Here is a 24,272-nt window from a genome sequence, read left to right as displayed (position 1 = left end):
AGCCTGGCTCTTCCAAACCAGAATCTTGGCTTTTAAGACGCTTCTTGCTATGAACTTCAAAAGCCAAGAATTTGATTCTTTGCTTTCCCTTTACATTTCAGCTATGCGGGATTTGTTCTGAGGCGGTAAGTCCTGAACGTCTCAGCCTCCTGATTTTGTTTGAATGGGAGAAACGCTGTGCATTAAAAAAATGAGAATGCAAATGTACTTGCTAGTGTAAGGAAATATTTTTCTGCTGTATTTGGTACTAATAAGAGGCAGGAAAACTTTGGGAGGGTATGTCTCTTGGCAAAGGTATGATGAATCAGTTTGGACATCTGTGGTGATGAGGGTCATTCAGCGGGGATGTCTGGTGGCCACCCAAGTTCACCCAAGTGGTGAGTCTGGCTGAGCATCCTGGAGTGAGCTGAGAGAGTAGAGGAATTCTCTAACAGTGGGAAGAGCCAGAAAATCTGAAGTGTACCCTTTGAAAAATGCTATCATTCATGAGCAGAAGACAGTGTTGAAGGCAGTGGAGGGGCCCCCAAATGCATGGAGCGTCAGGATTGGGTCATGTCGCTGAAACCAAGGAAAGAGAAACTCTCCAGGGGAAGGGCTTGGTTAGAGAGCATCAAACCCTATGGTTTCTCTTTTTGGTTCACTCATTCTTTCACCAAACATTCAGAACTGCCTTCCCTGTGCTGGCTCTATTTTGGGACATTGGGATATAAACTCAGACCCAGCCCCTGCCCTTAGAAATACCTGACCAAGTGAGGGAAAGAGATGCAAACACAATTGCAGTTCATTTTAAGGCCTCCCACAGAAGTCTGGCTAAAGTATACCCCTTAGACCTCCCTATACACGGAGTAAAGGGAGATGGAATTCTATTTACCACAAAGCTGTTCAAAGATGGAAGGAGGATATTTTGGAGGTATCAATCTGTCATCCTGTCACCCAGGATGTTCAAAGGTTGCTGGATGACCATCTGGTGAGATGATTACAAAGGGGATATCAACCTCATCTATGGCCTTTCTTCCAACCCTGAGTTAGGAAGCAAATCTTATGACTCTGCTGCCCTTTCCCTGTTTCTCCAGGTAGACTGTCAGGCAGCTGTGGCTGTGAAGTCTGCTTGAGGGTTGCATTTCTAGGAGTGGAAAAGTAAGGAGAGTAGCGCTGGGCATAGCAGGGACCCTGAGTCAGGCAGCAGAGCCGTGCGGTCTAGTTCCAGCTCTGTCGCTGACTCACTGCGAGACCCTGGGTGAATCCTTCCCTTCTCTGGGCCTTAATGTCCCCTTCTGCACCACTGGGGGAGGTCGATTAGGTGTTTTCTGTGGTCTCTCCCACTGATTCTCATGCTGACTCTGGGAAGGACCATTTGGTTTGCTTGCTTGTTATAGCTGTACTAAGATACAGTTCACATACCACACGATTCACCCATTTAAAGGGTACAATTCAATGGGTTTTAGTATATTCATGGAGTTGTACAACCATCACCATAACCAATTTTAGAACATTTTTATCATCCCCAGAAGAAACCCCATGCCCTTTGGCCATCAACTCCTAACCGCCCCCGGCCCTAGGCCATCACCAATCTCTCTGTCTCTATAGGTTTCCCTATTCTGGGCCTTGCATGTAAATGGAATCATATGACAGGTGTTTTTTTGTGCCTGGCTTCTTTCATTTAGCACATTTCCAAGTTTCATCCACGCTGTAGCATGGATCACTATTTCATTCCTTTTTTTTGTTTTTTGTTTTGCTGGATAACATTGCATTGTGTAGATACACTACATTGTATTTGGGTTGTTTCCATTTTTCAGCTGTTATTGAGTAATACTGCTATGAGCATTAGTGTACGTGTTTTTTTACGTGGAGGCATGTTTTCAGTTCTCTTGGGTACACACCAGGGAGGTGAATTGCTATATGATGCCTTCTCTGATCTTATATCCTGCACTACCCCTTACACTCCCTAAACTCCAGCCACAGTGGGGCTCTATCCACCCCTAAGCCGTGCTTTTAGGCCCCCCACGCTGTTGCCTACATTGCTGTTACCTCTGAGAAGCTCTTCCCTCTCATCATTTTGGGTTCAAATACTACGTGTTATTCTAGGCGTAGCTCAAATATCACTTCCTCCACTGCTGCCTCCTGTGAGAGTCATGTGACCCCAAGGGCCCGTCTATTAACACTAGTCCTTTCCATTGTGGACTGAAATTATTCTGTGCCCAGGTCTTATTACCTTCCTAGACTGTACCCCTCCTGGCCTCATCTAGACTCTGGTTTCTGGATTCACTTTTATATTCCAAGTGCTCGCACGTAGCAGACCCTGCATAAATGTTTGAATAGGGAGCATTTGATGTGTTCTGTTATTTAATGATTTGAGGCGATACCTCTGCACCCTCTATGGCTGTCAGGATCGTAAGAGCCCTTCCCATCTCCTCAGAATGAAGACACATTCTCCAGGCAGCACTTGGGGAGTAAGGCTGAGTTGTCTTCAGTTTCTCTGGACCATTCCCCCTGTCTCCAGGCTGACATGGGCATCTCAGCCTTTCCTCACATTTAGCTTAAATCTAATGAATTACTCTGAAAAACAGGGTTATACATTTTGGATCCTGACTTCTTTGAGCATTGCTCATGACTTTGAAATTTATAAACATAGACAGCTGTCTTCCCAGATGACCTACCAAATCATATTCCCCTAGAAAGCAGAGCTCAATTAGATATTTAAGGCATCAGATAGTGAAATGGGCTAGATGACTTCCTGCCCCATGCAAGGTGGGGTGTGGCAGCGATCAATAGTCATCTGGTCTCACACTGAACATTTCCAACAACAAGTAAATAACTTCCGCCCAGGGCCACTTGAAGGGTAGGAAAGCTCTTTACACTACACTAAAATCTGCCTTCCTGCAGCTCTCAACCGCGGTGCCTGGCTTGGGCCCCCGGGGCCCCTCAGATGATTTCCACTCCTTCTGTTCTAGCACAACCCTTCAAGTTTTGAAAACAGGACTGTGGCTTCTGTGTTTATCCTTATTCAGACAGAATAGCCCCAGTTCCTTCAGTAAGTTCTTAGTACATAATAAGAAACAGTAAAAATAATAAATAGTAAACAATCAATTAATAATAATAAATGCTTTCAAATAAGAAAAATATCATAATACTGCAATAAAAAGTGACAATATTAAAATTGCAGGCTTAATATCTGATCCCCAAGCATTCAGCATATACTGGGCATCGTGTCAAGCACTTAACATGGATTAACTCTTTCTAGTCTCACAACAGCCATATGAAGTGAGGACTATGATGGTTCCCATCTGACAGATAAGAAAACTGAGGCTTGAAAAGAATAAGTAACTTGAAAACCTCACCTAGCTAGGGGTAGAGGTAGGTTCTGAATGCAAGCAGTTCTTCTTGAGTTCAAGGTCAAATTTCCATGTGCCCAGCCTTACTGCTGGGCCCCGCCAGGTGGCCACGACTTCTCCAGAGAGCTGGTAGCAGGCCTTGATCTCCTGTGGCCAGGAGACATGGGTTCCAGTGTGGACACTCCTAACTTGGGTGTGAATCTGCATGAGGTCCCCTCCTTGCCTGAATCTTCGTAACTTCATCCATTAAACATGGAACTAGCTGGTCTGAAAGGTTGCCAGTGGCTTGTGGTTTGAATATTCCAACCTTTCCCGAATGCATTGAACTCTTCCACATCTCTGGGCCTTTGAACTTCTGGTCCCATTGCCTGTAAGTTCCTTCTATTGTCTACTGCTTGACAAATAATTCCTCATCTTTTGAGACCTGGTTTGAATTATTGCTTCTTCTGTGTAGCCTTCCCTGAACCGCAGGGAAGGTCAGCCTCCTTAGCCCCTGTTCCCTAAACACTTGCATAAATCTCTGCTCTAGAACCTGCGATGGTCTCCTCAGATGAACAGTGACCTTCTCAAGGACAGAGGCTTGTTTATTCATCGTGGCAACCTCAGCACTTAGCACAGTGGGGTACAGTACTTGTCTTTCTAAGGACTTCAGAATGGCCGAGTTGGTTCGGGTGCCATTTCACCGTCACATCTGCTAGATGGCGCTGCAGCCCACAGCAGCGTCACCCCAAGGTCTGCAAAACCGCAGGTCCTGCCAGTGGGGGTGGTAGCCTCAGGCCAAGCTGGGAGATCACTTAGCCAGAAGCCCAGGAAATGTACAAGTTTCTATTTTCTCCTCATCTGTTCAGTTTTGAATGCTGCTGGGATTGAGCCCTTTATCTTTCCCATTCCTGAAGGTCTAGGAAGGCAGGGGCTGCACCCTTCTTCCCTCCTCTGCTGCCTCATAGCAGGAGAATTTAGACCATTCCTTTCCTCTGTCTTTGGACTGTTCCAGGTTTATTGTCCCATGTGTGTAGGACCTGCAGGTTTCTGCCACGTGTCATTCTCACCTACTCCTCTGAACAAAGGAGGGCAAAGACACAGTTAAGTACCTCACAGTAATATTTCTGACCCAAATGGACTTCCATTTCTGATCCTTTTACTGTTTATTTGAATCCACTTTGTTTTAATTTTTCTATTTTCGTTTATCTTCTTTCTACTCTTCAGTGTCTCAGCATGCCCTATACTCTGTCCTTCAATAGAGGGATAGCAGAGGTAAAGGCCACTGAATCTGGGTTGCCTGGGTCTGAATCTCGCTTTTGCTACTTGTTGTCTGACCTTGGGCAAGTTACTTGACCTCTTGGTGATTCAGTTTCCTCACCTGTAAGATGGGGGTAATAATAGTACCTATCCATAAGAATTGTTGTGAGGATCAAATGAGTTCTTAGTGCTTTACTTTAGAAGGGGCCGGTGAACACTAAGTGCTTCTAAGTACTTATTATAGAGCTAACACCTGGAATCTGTTCATTACCTGTTGAATGTACCTCTATGTTAGGTTTGAGTCCCACGAAGGCAGGGGTAGGGTTTGTCCTGTTCACTGTCCCATCCTTAGCCCCCAGAAGAGTGCCTGGCATATGAGAGAGGCTTAATTAAAATTTTGAAAGAAATAAAATCCTGTTTTGTTTCTCCTTTATGATGAAAAAACTGAAATGATGATTTATAATTGCTTACCCATTTAAATTGGTTAGAATTTAAAATTAAAAATACTTAGTGTTGGCTGGGGCATTAAATGGGTACTTTCATTTATTGCTGGTGGAGTGTAAAATGGTTGAAGCTTTCTCGAAGGCAATTTGACAATATGTAGAAAGAGCCTGAAAAAAAGTTGACTCAGTAATTCCACTTATTATTTTTTTAATCTGAGTGCTCAGATACACACAAAGTTTTAAGTACAAGGCTGTTCCTAACAGCAGTATTTATTCTTTTATTTTATTTTACTTTTAATTTATTTTCTTCCCGTGTTATTGAGATATAACTGACATACAGCACTGTCCAAGTTTAAGGTGTATAGCATGATAATTTGACTTACATACATCCTGAAAGAATTACCACAAGTTCAGTGAACATCCATCATCTCTTAGAGATATAAAATTTTAAAAAAGGAAAAAAAAATTTTTTCCTGGTGATGAAAACTCTTAGGATTTACTTTCTTATAATTTTGCATATACAACATACAACGTGCTAATTATATTAATCATGTCGTACATTATATCCATAGCACTTATTTACCTTATTACTGGAAGTTTGTACCTTTTGACCATCTTCATCCAATTTCTCCCCTCCCCACCCCAGCCTCTGGTAACTACAAATCTGATCTCTTTTTCTGAGTTTGTTTGTTTTTGAAGTATAATTGACCTACGACACTGTGTTAGTTCCTGGCACACAACATAGTGATCCAATATTTCTATACATTTCAAAATGAGCACCACCAGCAGTATTTATTCTATTAAAAAATCACTAACGCTTGAACAGAAATATTATGTAGCTATTAAGTGATCTCTTCTGCGGGATAGTTTATAATGTGGGAAAACATTCCTGATATAAGCGTAAGCGATAAAAAGTAATCTACAAAACTGGTTATACAGAACCAGGGTCCATTATTTAACCTCACTAGTCCCCATTTCCTTATCTATAAAATTAAAATAATAATAGTGCCTATCTCTTAGGATTGTTATGAAGTTTAGTAAAGTGTTTTTTATTAGTTCTGGCATGTAACAGCTCAATAAATGTTAGATATTGTTATAAAACATTTATGAGAAGAACCAGACTGGACGGAAATACAGCAGAGTGTTAATGGTGGTTAATCTCAAGCGGTGGGATTACAGGAGTTCTAATTTTCTTCTTTATGAAATAAAATATATGTAAAGCAGCTAATAACATTCTGGACCCTAGCAGGTGCTCAAAAAAGCTAATCCTAACCCTAGCATTATTCTGTCCTCTATTTTCTCTCTCGCTCGCTTTAATGACGGACAGGTATTACTTTAAAGTTTAAATAGCTTTCAGCTTTAAAGTAAAGCTTTATACGTATTTTACACATAACGTAAATGTTACAGGATAAGCTTCACATATATGTTAAATATACAGCCCCAATGCCAGTTCTTCATAGTTGTTAATTAATTAACAGCCCTGACTTGACACGCACTCTGTGCCAGGCCTAGTGAGAGCCACTTAGGTCATGTGGCAAGGGGAGCTGACTTGCGACCTTTGCCTTCAGCTGGGAGCCCTGGACAACCAACTCAGTTCTGCTTGCATCCTTCCCTTTGTGAGACGCTCACGAATATTCCTTCCCTGTGGCCACTGTTGTTTTGATAACACATTCCTTCTAATGACTCAGTAGTTTTCTCTTTCCCCATTTTTTCCTCAGACTTTCCTTTTTCACAATAAATTCCATTACTATCTTAACTGCCTTCTCCTGATTTTATCCGCCACCACACTCTCCTTTCCCATGCAAAACAAATAATTCATCTCTCCCTTGTAAATGAAGTCAAGATTGCTGATAATAAAAATGTCTACCTCTTTCAAGTCCAAATAAAAAATATATGACTAAGTTGGGATTACAAACCAGAGAGGAAAGGATGACTAATTTGATGAAAGATATTGGGAAATCTGACCAACTATTTTGGAAGAAAAAAACGAGATTCCTACGGCATACCGCACAAAAAAATCAATTCCAGATGGATTAAAGAATCACAGCTAGGAAAACCTAAAGAAGATATTGGTGAATATCGCATCTCAGGGTGGGGAAAACCTTTCTAAAGACTTATGATATACAAAGGTATATGTGCCAAAACAAACATAAAACATCTCCTCCACTCAAGAAAGTCTAAAACAGAAAAGAAAAACATATTCGCAAGATTTACAACAAAGATGGATATCCTTAGGATAGAAAAAGTCTTTACAAATCAATGGGAAAATCTAAATAAGTCAACAGAAAAATGGGCAAAGATAAGCAAAATTAAAAGATAAGTGACAGACCAGGAGAAAATTTTTATAGCATATAAAACAGATAAAGTATTAAGAAAGCATTAATTGTTTAAAGAGCTCCTGTAAATCAATATTACAAAAGACAAAGAAAAACCAGCTAAGTCTCTGAACAGGCAAATCACTGAAGAAGAAGTAAAAATATCAACAAAGATATTAAAAAATGCTCAACCTCACCAATGACCAGGGAAATGCAATTCTTTTTTTAAAAAGTCACCTTTCTACCTAACAAATCAGCAAAAATTAAAAAGTTTAAAATAACCAGAGTTGTAGTATATATGAGGGATGCAGACACTTTCATACTCTTACTGGTGAAAGTATATAAATTGGTAAGATCTTTAGGAGGACAATTTGGCAGTAAATTTTAAAAATATTCATCCCCTCTGAATATTCGGAATTCTCTGATCCAAATTCTGCTTTGGAGGATATATTCTTAGAAATACTACACTTGTGCCCAGAGATGTATGCAAAAAGGTTCTAACTGTTTATTGTAGTAAAAAGTGAAGGAAAAGATATTCACATATTTTAGAGAATGCTAACAGAAGTGCACACAAATGTATGTATGCATAGAATTGTCACTGTAGTTTTGGAAGGACTTGGAAATATCTCAGATGTCCAATAAAAGCAGATTATGTAAATAAATTATGTGTATCCACTTAATAGACTACTACTCAGCCTGTAAAATGAATGAGATAGGCCTATATGTACAGATAAAGATGTTCATAATAATAAAAAATGAATAAAGTAACCATTACTTTAAAAAGTAAGTTGCACGAACATATCTATGAAACAGAATCAGACTCACAGACACAGAGAACAGATTTGTGGTTGCCCAGGGGGAGGAGGGTAAGGGAGGGAAGGATTGGGAGTGTGGGATTAGCAGATGCAAACTATTATATATAGGATGGATAAATAACAAGGTCTTACTATATAGCACAGGGAACTATATTTAATATGCTGTGATAAACCATAATGGAAAAGAATATGAAAAAGAACATATACATATGTATAACTGAATTACTTTGCTGTACAGCAGAAATTAACACAACATTGCAAATCAACTTTACTTCAATAAAATTAAAAAAAAAAAAAAGCAAGTTTCAGGACTTTAGGTGATGTCTGATCCATTTATATAAACATAACCATGACCCCTGCAATCAAGCTGTGTGCCTCTGCTTGGATGGGTGGGGGCCCTGTTGATGGAGGCTAAGCCATGACTGCTGGCAGAGCTGAGAGGCAGCCCCGGTTACCAGCATCCTCTGCTTTTAACCCATCACTGTCAGGGGAGGGCTCTTGCCTAAGGATTCTTTCTCTCTTTAGTCTGCTGGGTGGATGTGGGACTCCCTTTGCTTGTTAATCTGGTTTAAAGAAAGACATGACCCCATTAGCAAATTCTGAAGGTTTCTTCTTATTAAAAGAATGGGATGGCCACTATTTCTCCATGAGCATAAAAAAGGACAAACCAGAAGAAGCTCCCTGAAGACTTGTGGCTCCATACCAGGAAGTCTTTCCCAACAAAAATAGTGGATTGTAAGTGGTTAGGCAGGAAGACCCTCTGTATCAGAAGGAAGGAGAGAGAACAACTGAGGATGAAACCATGAACTCAGTTTGGACAGGTCTTTCTCTCAAGGTCTTCTGCCTCGTATGAAGTTGAAATCTGCTTTTTTTGAGGTTCTATCCTAGGTTCCCGGAGGTCAGGTCCCTCTTTCTAAGGAGAACCCTTTAGAAACTCAAAGAGAGTGTCCTATCTCTCTTTCTTTTTTACTTGATATAGGTCTTTTATTTTTTGTTTTTAAAATTTTTATTGGAGTATAGTTGCTTTACAATGTTGTGTTAGTTCTATTCTCTCTTGTATCAGCTTCATGAGGTAGAATCCCCCGTCACTTGCGGGGTTCAAATGGAGGCCACAGTGCCATTGTTAGAGAAGCTGAAAAGGGAACCCCCATGGGTGAGAGACTGGACTAGATGATCCCCACTAACCCATGGTTTCTTAGAATCTTCTTAGAATCTATGAATCTAAGACTTTCTGGTGAAGGGCTGTGTTCATCTGCATTATCCACTTGCCTGTGGCCTTTTTCTCTATGAGTTGCATGAAGGGTATCAGGAAATATGAATAGAGAAGGAAGTTCTAAATGAACGGGCTGTGAAGAAATGTGTCGCAGTCCCCAGTAGCAAAGAAAGAGGTCCTCAGTGACTTCATGTGACTTCAGTACTTGACCTTGAAAGGCCAGTAATTCTTCTCAGTGATGATTCCCACAGGGAGACTTTTTCTCTTTTGAGTTGAGATGAGAATGGCTCTGAATCTATATGAGGTTCCACAAACTGCCAGTGTGTGAGGGATAAAAGACTACTAGTCAGGGGTTTTGCAGGGAGTCAGATGGTTGGGGTAGCCACATGGGTGTTGACCAGGAATCAGAGCAGTCTCGATCACTGTTGGCCCAATGGTTCCTCTTTGAAGAAGAAGATGGCTAAGTGATAATCACACAAATTATTGATGTCTTATTTTCCATTTAGATTTCCTTCAGTCAATTAGAAGATGAGACTGGAGAATATTCTCACAAAGTATACTAAAATACAGTTCTGTGAATTTTCTCTAAGATATTTGAATTTCATTTCTCTGAATAAATATAACATTTCTTTAGATATCATAACTTTTGCAGATGTTTATTTCATTTTAAACATGTTTCGTAGGAACTGAATACTTTTGAGATGTGAAGAGAGCAAAAAGAGGACAATACACATGTAAAATTGTAATTTTAAAAAATTGACCTAGTACTACAAATAAAATAAAACCAAAGACCAGTTATTTACTTTACAGCCCTGGTAGAAACCCAGCTGTAAGAATTTTGAAACACTGATGAAGCAATCCCTCCCTCTGTTCTTTGGATCCCATCCCCTCCTGTCTTCTAAGGAACTATCAGTAACCTTTTCTCTCCTATGCAGTCAATCATTCTATTTCAACTGGATCATCCCATTGATATGGAACCATGATAAATCCTTTCCCATTTAAGAAAGCATCTAATGCTCCACATCCCACCCCAGTACTGCCCATCTCTCTCCTCTTCTTTCACAGCTAAATGCCTTCGCAGAATTGTCTATACTTGCTGCCTCATTCCCTCACCTCCCACTCAGTCCTCAACCCTCTACCCTAACTTCTGGTCCCATAAGTCTACCAAAATTGTTCTTAATAGAGTCATCAAGCATCACTACTTCACTGCATTCAATGGCTGTTTTTAGTCTTTATTTTACTTGACTTCTCAGCAGTTCTTGACACCATTGACAACTTGGTCTTTCTTGAAACTCTCCTCTAGTGATTTCCAAAGTGCTACCTTCCTGGTTCTCCCCTCACCTCTCTGGTTGCCCATCAATTCCCCATGAATCCACACTTTCAACATTGGTATTCCTCAAGTTCTTATCTAAGGCCCTTTTCTCCTTTTCATTCCATACTGTCTTCCTCAATGACTACCTCTATCAGTCTTTAGGAAGACAACTGTAATTTATTTGTCTTCAGTCTGGATGTCTCCTTTGAGCTCTGGATCTGAATATCCGACTGGTCACTTGCCTTTGCTTGGATGTCTCAATGGCTTCTCAAGGTCACATGTCCAAGACCGAATTCATGATCTTCTTCTATGTACCCTTAATCTGTTCCTATCTAAGTGAATGCACGGCCCGTCCATGTGCTTTCACAAGTCAGAAAACTAGGCTTCATCTCTGACACTTCCCTCCTGTTACTTTTATTCTGTGAATATCTCCTGAAAGTACCCACTTCTCTCCATCTCTACTGCATTAAAAATGCAAGAGGAAAGGGGTTACTTTGACAGGAAGTGAACTCATCATTGGTGGTGGTATACAAAGAGAGTCTGGTTGGCCCCTCGGCGTGAATGATGCAGCAGGGGCTAGATAACCAGGTGATAGAGAGTGTTCTCTCATCCTCTCTCACCTGTCTAAGCTGTGCGGTGAGGGGTCAGGCCTCCATTCTCTTGGACCACTCCTTTCTCCTGCTTGTGTAGGCACTACTCCACAAGACCTACACAGCTCTTGGCCATGAGGCCAATTTCTAACCAAAGTCTCTTTTAGAAGAGGGCTGCGTTCTTCTGAGCTGCTAGTCTCTCCAGACGGAATCCAGTTCAGATGGGAAATCTGAGGCTCAAGAGCAGGGCAGGGACTTACCCCAGGTTAAACAATGAGCCAGAGGTAGAGCTGAGGCTATGATCCAGCCTCCTGCCTTCCAATGCTTTATTTTCTCATTATTCCCTGCTGCCCCTCCCTCAACAGTCTGCTCTGTCTCATTTAGGGCTGGTGAGTAATAATTTGCACCAGACCCTGGCAGATGATAAATTACACCTGTCATGCAGGAAGGATGCTTCAGTGCTGCTCTGGGCTAGGGTGTCAAAAGACAAGAGCTATTTGTTTAAAATACAAACAAGGAGACTGGAGACAGAGTAACAATGTCCCAGTGGATGCCTTATTTTTCTACCCTCATACCTGAGGATCATAAGTCCAGTTCCATAACCATAATTTTTAATTTCAGAGGCAAAGAGAAACCAAAACAAAATCAAAGCAACCACCACCAACACTATCACCACCAACAAAACCTCAGTGTTTGTCAGTGGGATTTTAATTTGCGAGTTGTCGATTCCAACAGCTAACTGCTAGGTCTGGTTGAAGAGGAGTCAAAGGTATGATTCATAATATTTGGTTCTGGGGTAAAGAGAACAAGTACAAGCCAAATGAAGTGGGTCTGAAACAGCTATATAATAGGACTTTGACTTATAGTCTGTAGGCTTAACCTGTAGCCCAATGTTCCAAAAATCCTTTTGATCTCTTCTATAGTGTTTGAAAAAAAAAAAACCTTCATGGTAAGAGGTCATCAGAAAAGGTATAGAGATAGATGGTTGAAAAATGGAGAAAATTCTCAAAGACTGAACTGGATCCAGAAGCTCCTCCATCAAAAAAAATTGGGATTTTGCACAGCTGCTCATGAATCTATTTTTTGCTAAGTCTAAAATGACTTTCTACCAGTTATTAATGTGTATACACTGATGTAAAGTTATAGTATATAACAATGAAAGATACACATGGCATTTTTTTTACTTATTCCATACATATATCCAAAGTGAAATATTCATTATTTTCTTACCACTTTCAATTTTTAAAATTCTCTGCTTTTATTTCTCTCATAGCAATATGTAAACAGTCATGTCCTGATGTTAATACCCTCAGGTGCTGGGAAGAGTCTGGGAAGAGTGGGTGTGGATTTGATCTGATGCATCCTTTTCCCCACATTCATAGAGTGTTATTATTTTTCCTGCCGAAAATCAGGAAGGTTTATGAAATCCTTTTGTTCTACGGCATGTCATTCTGAGGAGTTTCCCTGTTGGTTACTCCAGGGTCCCTGTAACATATCACCTACGGATTCTGCATTATACAGATTTAAGTATAATAGCTGGAATAGTGATTCTCAGAAAATAAGGAGTGGGGAGAGTGAAGCATGTCTCATGGGGGAGGATAATATTAGGATCTACGGACTGAGGGGCATGTAGTTTGAGAACATATTAAATATTATCATATAATTTTATGTCTGGAAAACAAAAAATAGCTAACATATTCTTAGTGAAAACTACAAGAAGTAAAGCTCAATGAAATCTTCATGGTTTATAGGGTCATATAAAAGATATAAGAAATCCTTTTAAATTAGCCCTAGGGGTAGCTGAGACGATGGCCACAAAAACCTGAATCTCTCAAAAACAATAGAGAACAACAAGAAGGATAAATACAACCGCAAAATCCATGTCTTCAGCATAACCATAAGAAAGAGAACGCACAAATTTCAGATTTACTCCCAAGTAGACAAAAAACTCGAAATGCCAGGAAGTTATTTTTCATGCTTTGCCCACTAGCATTCACGAAGACCAAGGGTGGTAGGGGAAATGCTACATGGAAGAGTGAAGAGGGTAGACAGTGTCAGGCCCAGGCTTGATCTAAAATCACTCCTAGAAAGACAAAGTCTACTCTGAGTTGGGAAAATTCTGAAAAAGAGTCCTGGTATACCACAGTACCTGCTATAAGGAAGGAATATAAAAACATATGTTATTTGAGGTAGCAGTTTTCAAAAGGCACTGCTTCTGAGGGAAGAGAATGTGAAAAGGCCAGGAGACATGGTTTTTACAGATATGGTGGTGATGGGGAAAAGAAGCAAAGGGAACATTTTAGAGTCTTGCAAATAAGAGAGAACCAAAAAACTGAAGGACACGAATTCCTTCCTTAACCACAAAAAATAAAAGCCACCTTTTAAAGATATTCTGCACTGACTCATGGACATAAAAAGGGCACCCTTGAACTAGGAATTAAAGAGAATTGGTTGAAAACAGAAAAGAAATGTAAACGAAGACAAAATCATATCAGAAATCAAGATTAAGTGTCCTGCATAGAGGGAACTTACCTCAACATAATAAAGGCCATATATGACAAACACACAGCCAGCATCATTCTCAATGGTGAAAAACTGAAACCATTTTCACTAAGATCAGGAACAAGACAAAGTTGCCCACTCTCACCAATATTATTCAACATAGTTTTGGAAGTTTTAGCCACAGCAATCAGAGAAGAAAAGGAAATAAAAGGAATCCAAGTCGGAAAAGAAGAAGTAAAGCTGTCACTGTTTGCAGATGACATGATACTATACATAGAGAATCCTAAAGATGCTACCAGGAAACTACTAGAGCTAATCAATGAATTTGGTAAAGTAGCAGGATACAAAATTAATGCACAGAAATCTCTTGCATTCCTATACACTAAGGATGAAAAATCTGAAACAGAAATTAAGGAAACACTCTCATTTACCATTGCAACAAAAAGAATAAAATACCTAGGAATAAACCTACCTAAGGAGATAAAAGACCTGTATGCAGAAAACCATAAGACACTGATGAAAGAAATTAAAGATGATACAAACAGATGGAGAGATATACCATGTTCTTGGATTGGAAGAATCAACATTGTGATAATGATTATACTACCCAAAGCAATCTACAGATTCAATGCAATCCCTACCAAACTACCAATGGCATTTTTTACAGAACTAGAACAAAAAATATGGAAATACAAAAGACCCAGAATAGCCAAAGCAATCCCGAGAAAGAGAAACGGAGCTGGAGGAATCAGGCTCCCTGACTTCAGACTATACTACAAAGCTACAGTAATCAAGACAGTATGGTACTGGCACAAAAACAGAAATATAGATCAATGGAACAGGATAGAAAGCCCAGAGATAAACCCACACACATACGTCACCTTGTCTTTGATAAAGGAGGCAAGAATATACAATGGAGAAAAGACAGCCTCTTCAATAAGTGGTGCTGGCAAAACTGGACAGCTACTTGTAAAAGAATGAAATTAGAACACTCCCTAACACCATACACAAAAATAAACTCAAAATGGATTAAAGACCTAAATGTAAGGCCAGACACTATCAAACTCTTAGAGGAAAACATAGGCAGAACACTCTATGACATAAATCACAGCAAGATCCTTTTAGACCCATCTCCTAGAGAAATGGAAATAAAAACAAAAATAAACAAATGGGACCTAATGAAACTTAAAAGCTTTTGCACAGCAGAGGAAACCATACACAAGGTGAAAAGACAACCCTCAGAATGGGAGAAAATATATGCAAACGAAGCAACTGACCAAGGGTTAATCTCCAAATATACAAGCAGCTCAGGCAGCTCAATATCTAAAAAACAAACAACCCAATCCAAAAATGGGCAGAAGCCCTTAATAGACATTTCTCCAAAGAAGATATACAGATTGCCAACAAACACATGAAAGGATGCTCAACATCACTAATCATTAGAGAAATGCAAATCAAAACTACAATGAGGTATCACCTCACACTGGTCAGAATGGCCACTAACAAAAAATCTACAAACAATAAATGCTGGAGAGGATGTGGAGAAAAGGGAACCCTCTTGCACTGTTGGTGGGAATGTAAATTGATACAGCCACTATGGAGAACAGTATGGAGGTTCCTTAAAAAACTACAAATAGAACTACCATACAACCCAGCAATCCCACTACTGGGCATATACCCTGAGAAAACCATAGTTCAAAAAGCATCATATGTACCACAATGTTCATTGCAGCACTATTTACAATAGCCAGGACATGGAAACAACCTAAGTGTCCATCAGATGTGGCACATGTATACAATGGAATATTACTCAGCCATAAAAAGAAACAAAATTGAGTTATTTGTAGTGAGGTGGATGGACCTAGAGACTGTCATACAGAGTGAATAAGTCAGAAAGAGAAAAACAAATACCATTTGCTAACACGTATATATGGAATCTAAAAAAAAAAAAAAGGTTCTGAAGAACCTAGGGGCAGGACAGGAATAAAGACGCAGATGTAGAGAATAGACTTGAGGACATGGGGAGGGGGAATGGTAAGCTGGGACGAAGTGAGAGAGTTGCGTGGACATATACACTACCAAATGTAAAATAGATAGCTAGTGGGAAGCAGCCTCATGGCACAGGGAGATCAGTTCAGTGGTTTGTGTCCACCTAAAGGGGTGGGATAGGGAGGGTGGGAGGGAGTCACAAGAGGGAGGAAAAATGGGGATCTATGTATATGTATAGCTGATTCACTTTATTATACAGCAGAAACTAACACACCATTGTAAAGCAATTATACTCCAATAAAGTTGTTTTAAAAAAATAAGAAATTTACTATCTTCCTAGGATGGCAGGAGACACATATGAGATAGATAACAAAACAAGTCAGCAAGTAAGAAAAATGTCTGAATGAGTTATAGACATGAGAGGTCAAGTCATGCCTGGAAAGGTCTTCAGTTAAATATCTAGCTTGATCTACTGTCACATCCAACAGAAGTACTTATCAGTTGCCAGGAATTTACAAGAATGATTAATTATGCCTTTATAGATGCACTGAATAGAAGATATGGGATGATAAAAATAATTCCCCTTGAGAACTTGGGGCCAAGATATGAAAGCAACCTGTGTCTATCAACAGACGAATGGATAAAGAGGTTGTGGAATATATATATTGGAATACTACTATACTACTATACTGGAATACTACTCAGCCACAAACAGAAGGAAATTTTGCCATTTGTAACAACATGGATGGACTTGGAGGCATTATGTTAAGTGAAATAAGTCAGACAGAGAAAGACAAATAGTGTATGATATCACTTGCATGTGGAATCTTAAAAATACAACAAACTAGTGAATATAACAAAACAAGAAACAGACTCACAGTTATAGAGAAAAAACTAGTGGTTACCAGTGTGGAGAGAGTAGTGGGGAGGGGCAACACAGGTATAGGGGATTAAGAGGTACAAACTACTATGTATAAAATAAACTACATGGATATATTGTACAATGCAGGGAATATACCCAATATTCTATAGTAGCTATAAATGGAATGTAACTTTCAAAAATTGTGAATCACTATATTGTACACCTGTAACTTGTATAATACTGTACATCAGCTATACTTCAATTAAAAAAAAGAAATTGGAAAAAAAAAGATTAAGTGCCCTTTTACAAGGTGCCCAAGAAAGAATAGACTAAAATGAAATTTTAATTAGAGGAATTGAAGAAAGGCAGGAAAACATATAAGAGAATGAAAAGAAGATAAAGAAGCAAAAAGGGTTAGGGAGAAAGTAGTTGACTGGAAGGCAAAGAAGAAACAATATATATAATTGGAGTCACTGAAGAGGATAATTCAAGGAGACTTTCTGGAAATGAAAGAAGATCAGGATCTACATATTGAAAGGGTCCACTAGGTACCTGGGAAAAGTTACTCATAAGGATCAATTCTATGACATATTCTAGCGTAACTATTAAACTTTAAACATAAAGAAAAGTCCTTAAGGCCAATAAACAAAAAGACCAAAAGATGCACAAGTGCAAGAGAATTAGAATTGTTTTTTTTGTTTTGTTATGCAGCAATAGATAACTAATACATATGGATTCTCATATATTGAAAAAGAGAAGTCCGGCTTCCTTAGCATCAGTAGTTTAAAAATGAAGAGCAGGTATGCCTTGAGAGTCTCTCAAATTGAATAACACTCAAGTAAAATCATACTGACATAATTAAAAAGGTAGTGAATTTTTCTACAAATTGGATTTCCCTGTAACATATAATATTGCATTAGGAATGCACAAAAGTGAAATTGTTGTATGAAATAGCTCATTTAATCAGAAAGAATAATTTAAAAAACTATTCCTCTAATGAAGACACTCTCCTCAATTTTGCATTTGGGATACTGCCAAGAATTATTCGTAGATAAAATACTGGGATATTTTTTCTATTCTGTTCTATAGTCAAGAATCAAACTGATGTATTGTTGAAGATATCAAACTTCAAGCTTTGCAAAAGAGCTGATCATAAATTATTTTGCTTTTAGTTGTGATGAATCCACAGAGGACAGGAATTGAGTATATTTCCTAATGCATGGTTAGAGATACATTTGAATAAGATGTGCTACTTTTTAAATTAAAGCCTTGGAGACCATCATTGAAGTTGATGATGTCTTTCGAGCTGTGTCAAAATTATTTGAAGTTAATGAACTAAATTGGGAAAAATTTTTTTAGTGTGTCTTGATGGTTGAATCAGCAATGCTGGGTCTGAAATTAGACATTTTTTTTAATGGAAAAAACTTTAAAAATTTCATCTGCTTTTAGGATATATGTTGACTTTATTTGAAAGGATTTTAATCTTGCTATCAAGATAGTAATTTTTTATTAACAAAATTGGGTAGAAGCATCAAGTTATTTGCTTTGCTTTGCAAAAAATTAAATGTGGATAACAAAGTTCTCCTGTTTTACGTGAGGTTCATCATTGACTGTCATTTGCCCTATTTTTGAAACGCCAGAGAAGAGACCAACTGTGTCAATTTAAAAAGCGATCAAACTTTTAGTAGAGTTTGGCATATTTACTTGAGATATATTTGGAACTTTAAATACATTTGAATTGAAAATTGAGGTATATAAACCAAATTATCATTCATTGCGTTATACTCCAGGCATTTATGGTGTCATTTCTCCTAAAAACACTGCAGTGGTTTCTGAGGTATACACTATTCCTCAGGGTAGAACCTCTCAGACTGAGAAATGAAATTTCCAAAAGAAGTCCACCAGGGTTTCCCCACAAGTTTGATCCCTGGTCCAGGAAGATCCCACATGCCGCGGAGCAACTAAGCCCGTTTGCCTCAACTACTGAGCCTGCACTCTAGAGCCCGTGAGACACAACTACTGAAGCCCCTGCGCTTAGAGCCCGTGCTCTGCAACAAGAGAAGCCACCGCAATGAGAAGTCCACGCACCTCAGTGAAGAGTAGCCCTGCTCGCTGCAACTAGAGAAAGCCTGCGCGCAGCAACAAAGACCCAACGCAGCCAAAAATAAATAAATAAATAAATAAATAAATAAATAAATAAATAAATAAATAAATAAATAAATATTTTTTTTTAAAAAAAGAAGTCATCCAGGGCAGACCTCAGAATCTCCTTCCTTTCATCTAATTACACTCTGACAATGACACAGTTACAGATGAAAGGAGACTGGTGATGGGAAGTGTGATGCACTCCAAAACGTGAGGATTTCCCAGATGAAAGTCCCAGTTCAGTGGTTCTCAGATTTTTTTGCATTCATGCCAAATGTTCGAATACTAGAATTTGAACTAGAACATGTTTCATGGTACCACACATGAAGCACTTCCCCAAAGTGCTTATGTAAAACCAGTGTTTTATGTAATACCAGTGTTATGTAAAACCAGTGTTCCTTCAAAAATACTTGGGAAACACTTTCCTAGATGACAATGAGCTAATACATGTAGTGCTTGAAAGAAAAAATACTGTGACCCAAGAATTAAACTCCGTCAAGATGTTCATGCATGAAGAAACTGGAAATATTAAGTTGTATAACAGGTCTCAGCAAGTATACCATACATACTTCCTCTGAAATAATTACTCAAAGATGTTCCTTCCAGTGCTATTTCTAATTGAAATAATAATAAATAAAATATTCTAAATAGGTATAGTTGTAAAAATAAATATTTTCAGATATGGAGAAAATTGCAATTTTATACCTTCTTAAAATTATACAGAAAATATTAAACTGAATATAATAGCAGGAGGTAAATAATGGAGTTAAAAGTAGATATTAATTAGTTAGGAAACAAAATCTAAGAACGGATTTTTCTAAAATAAACAAATCTCTGATAGGCTTAATCCACTAAAAGAGCAAAACATATAAACACAAATACACACAAAATCATACAGGTATATTCAACATCATTACACTGGCAGACTCTATTCTGCTACAGACTTTTTTCTTCCCCATCTCCTCTCTTCTCTCATGGCATCTTCTGAATTCCCTCTCCTCCCTAAGGCAGCCAATGGAAATGACCTGGTATATATCCTTTCATACATTTCTCTATTCTCATATAACCCTGTGAAAAAACATATATCCATATATAGGATTTTTTGTTGTTTCCTTTTTATAAAACTGGATCCTTATTAAAGACATCTCTCTATAAATTCTTTTTTTTAAATTTTATAATACCTCTTGGTCAACCCTTCAGGTCAATGGATACAGAAGTCATTCATTCTTTTTAATGACTGCCTATTTTTACTTTTCCCCCACTACAAATAATGCTGCACAAAACGTCCTTGTATATATTATGTGTTTCTTTAGGAAAACTTTCTGCTGGGTCAGTATACAGACATGTTTTAAATATGAGTAAATATTGGCAGATCATTTTCTGAGAGGGATGTGGTAATTCATATTCTCACCATCAATGTATAAATGTGACCATTTCCCCATATTTTCACCAGAAGTTGGCATTTTAATTTAAAATGTTTTCCAGTTTTACCAGTAAAAAAATGGCATAGTGTTATTGCTTTGTTTTGCATTTTCTTGACTATTTTTGAGATTAAGCATCATTTCTTATTGGTCATTTAGGGTAAATATCCCTGATGTACGCAACTTACTGTGAAGAGTGCCAGAAAAAAATTGTGTGTGTGTAGGCGTGTGTGTGAGAGAGAGAGAGAGAGAACGATACATTAAAAATGGTGATGATAGATGAACCTGGATAAAGGGTTTATGGATGTTCTTTCTCCTCTTTGTGAAACTTTTTTAAGTTTAAAATTATTTCAGAAAAGGTTTTTAAAGATATTTAAGGCTATATATTTTCATCAGGATATAGCTTCAACTGAGTCTTACAGGTTTTGGTGTGAAATACTGTAATTTTTTACTACTTTCCAGATAATTCGTACTTTCTTTGATGCAGTCATTGTTTAGAAGGACATTTTACAATGTCCAAGTAGTTAAGAAATTTTCATTATCTTTATATTGGTGTGCAGTCAGAGAGTGTGGCTTATAAAATTTCTACTTTTAGAATTTTATTAAGGTTTTCTTTTTGGTCAACTACATGGTTGATTTTTAGAAATACTTCAGTGTTCAAGAGATAATGTGTTGTTTCTATTTGTAGAAGCATGAGTTTTCTATCTATGGCATAATTTGAATTGCTGATATATATTGTTGGTTGTAGTCATGTTTGCTAGGTCTTTTATTGTTGTATTTTGTTGCATTTACTCCCAGTGTATCAATTTCTGAAAATGGCATATTAAAATCTCCCACCAAAGTTACATTTTAAAAATCAAATTCTCCTTGTATTTCTATTAGTTTTTGCCTTATATTTAGCTGCAATATTTTGGAGGGCAGAAAGTTTTGTTACTTTATCCTGTTTAATGTTTTGACTTTAAATGTACTTTTGTGATAAAATATTGCTACTTTTGCTTTCATTTCGTTTGAATTTGCCTGGTTTCCCTTTATTTTAACTCTTTCCCTATCTCTTTAAGTGTGTTTCTTGTTTTTTAATTGTACTTTAAAGGAGGAATTCAGCCTATTTACATTTAGAGTAATAAGAAATACCCTTCCATGTAATCTTATGTTTTCTATGTGTTTTACTTTGCTACTGCTTTCTGTTTTTCTTTAACCAATTAATTAATTAATTAACTTGCTGGAGCAAGTTTTTATTCATTCCCTTTTTCCTTTTTGCTAATTTGGAAGCATTTCTCTGCTTTTCAATTCTGCAAGTGGTTACTTTTTTCATCCCAAGAATCATCATTTCATGTATTACCTCTTATATCTGACTATGATAGTAATTATCAACTTGCTTCCACCAAATTGCTTTATTTACCTATGCCTCACTCCTAATAGCAAAATGAAAGGAAATATTTAGAAAGGTTTTGTTTCTCTACTTGCAACTTTCTCTTTATTTTTCATTTCTAGGTTTTGCTCAAGTGATTTTTAAACACTTAGTCAAGGCTATTATTAGGTTTAGCTTTACCTGCTCTAAAATTCTTCACTTAAAACTTTTGATCAAAACCTCCACTCATGCTATTTATTTACCTATACATACATTCATACATATATACAGGTTGTATTAAAAATATTTAACAACCTAGCTGAATCGATAGCAGCCACGAACAAGCATGGTTACCAGTGTTGCTCACCACCATTTTCCCTCTATTTTTTATCTTTCTCCTGGAGCTGCCATTTGGTTAGCACAGTTTCTTAAGTATGTTCCTCAGACAGGTGACACCCTCAGAATTCTTGCATAGCTTCAAATACCTTTATTTACCACGTAGGTGTTATTCTTCTAGCTTGTTATTTGTGATTGAAAAATCTGATTCTAGTCTGGTTTTAGTTCTCCTTTCTTTTTTATCTAATTTCTCCTTTCCGTCAGTTGCAAGGGAAAAGACTGTAGTTAACAGTGGAGAAACTGAAACTCAGGTTTTTTTAAACCAAGCTATGTCAAAGTCTATTTCTTTCTTTAGTCAACTGTGTCTGGGGGCTGGGGGTAGAGGAAGTGGAAGACGTTAGTCAAAGGGTACACAATTTCAGTTATGCAGAATGAATACGTTCTAGAGATCTACTATACAGAGGGGTAACTATCGATAATAATACCGTATAGTATGCCTGAAATTTGCTAAGAGCATAGATCTTAAGTATTCTCACTACAAAAAAATTGTAACTATGTGAGATGATGGATACATTAGGTTGATTGTGGCAGTCACTTCACAATGTATATGTAAATCAAAACATCACACTGTACACCTTAGAGATATATATATATAATTTTTATTTGTCAATTATACTTTAATAAAACTGGAAAAAATTGTGTCTGGGACATGAAAACCTCTTTTAATTTTGAAATTTATCTTTCTTTAGGTAAAAACACCTTTCTCTCCTTCTGGAACTTGCCTTACTTGCCAGTTAGGTCTCCTGTATCTGTCCTCCAAGAGTCATATCTTTTCCCTTCAGGGTTTTCATCTTTTTGAATTTGTTGCTCTGTTGTGAGATACTTCTTGTACAGGCTACTAACTTTGTTTTCAGAAAAACTATCTTTTCTTTCAGTTTAGGTATTAAAAGTTTCAATGAGAAAGCTATACTTTTAGACCGAGACAGTCTTTTTTTATTCTCTAACTGGATCTCCTTAAGAGTTCTTACAGCTGTTTAATTGTCACACTTGATTCTGCTCCAGTGGGGCCCCTGCTCTTCATGCTCTGCTTTGTCTACTTTGTTCTGGTTACTGAATGCTGGTTAAAATAGTTACTCTTTTCTTTAGCCTGTTCATGATTTCGCTGGATCAACTGTTGGGTAAAATCATTGGAATCTCTCCCCTGCTGGCAAGGCCTAGGCGGTTCTGGTCTCATTAAGCAGTGGGGAACACAATGGCCAGGCATTGTAGCTTATCCTGAGCAGGAGGGAGCTTCTGAGCAAACCTCTCCCCAGGACCTGGAGCAGCCCCTCAGTTTCAGGGACCAGGAGTAGTCATCCTGCTTCCTGCTCCCCTGCAGGTCCTCTAAGGCCAGGAGGATCGGCTGGCCCTCCCAGGACCACACACGCTGGGCCCCTCCGGGTGCACAAGCCATCCTCTATGTGTGAGCTGGTGGCCTCAGGTGCCCCGTCTGGTCTCCTCCCGCCTCACTGTCCTGCTGTTGCCTTCCTCCAGAAAGGGAGCGAGAGGGAAAGGGAGTGAGAGTCTTTTATCCAGAGGCTGCCTCGCTAGAATCTCAGTCTCGATATATATTATATTTTAGGGCTTAAAAATGTCATTAAAGTTTCCAGCATTGACTGGAAGGAAAGGGGAGGGAGGAATAAAAGAAAGCTCTGAAAGTACTGCTTTGCTAGGGAAGACTATACATGCTGAGTATTTATGCACGAGCACGTGCGTGTGTATCTATAGCAGTTACAGGGCCGTATCTAAGCCATATAAGGACCTGCTGTGACCCCAGCTTGTCCAGCCCTCCTCACAACTGAAGCCACTTGTTCCTTGGTGGGCTCAGTTTTCTTCAAGTCCTGAGGTCTCTATTTCTACAAGGTAGCCAGTTAGCCCACACTCAGGAGCTCAGGGGCGTAACCATGCCCTGCTTCTGGGAACCTGACTTCTGCTCTGATCCTGGCATCAAGCCCGTCCCCTCCCTCAGTCCCTCCAGGGCCCAGCCTTGTTTTCCTCTTACCTGTCCCCCTGCATATCATTTGGGGTTCAGTCAGAGAAGCAGAGCCACTTCCAAAATGTATGCAATAAGGGATTAATTATAGGGATTTGACCTTACATAATCATGGGAACTGGTCAGTTTAAGGGACGCTGTAACTTCTGTGTCTGGTGCTGGAGCCTCAAGTCAGCAGAGCAGACAGTTGGGAAGGAATGATGGGAAGGAAGTAGGGAATCAAGGACAAATTGGAACCTGCAGGAATGGGCTGGAATCCACTTGGTGTCTCACTTCCTTCAAGACTCTGACTTTGATGACAGGGATGACTTACAGGAAAAGGTTTGCTTCTCCCTGTGGAGCACAACTCTCAGCTGGCCCAGGGAATCAGGAATTAAA

At 38.6% G+C, this 24,272-nt stretch overlaps 1 long non-coding RNA gene across 2 annotated transcripts in view; it reads right to left on the bottom strand.

Annotated features, from left to right (window-relative positions):
- Positions 1–24,272, bottom strand: part of LOC137227638 (uncharacterized) — a 619,814-nt gene that overhangs the window by 59,004 nt on the left and 536,538 nt on the right. Inside the window, exon 7 of one of the 2 annotated variants that reach the window (XR_010944939.1) lies at positions 4,843–4,938. The exons of the other annotated variant lie outside the window; for it this stretch is intronic. This is a non-coding gene — a long non-coding RNA (uncharacterized lncRNA). The remainder of the gene's footprint in view (positions 1–4,842; positions 4,939–24,272) is intronic. 2 annotated transcript variants of the gene reach the window in all.

Source organism: Pseudorca crassidens, chromosome 7 (genome assembly GCF_039906515.1).
Source record: "Pseudorca crassidens isolate mPseCra1 chromosome 7, mPseCra1.hap1, whole genome shotgun sequence".
Taxonomy (NCBI): domain Eukaryota; kingdom Metazoa; phylum Chordata; class Mammalia; order Artiodactyla; family Delphinidae; genus Pseudorca; species Pseudorca crassidens.
This window is presented reverse-complemented; position numbering and strand designations above follow the sequence as displayed.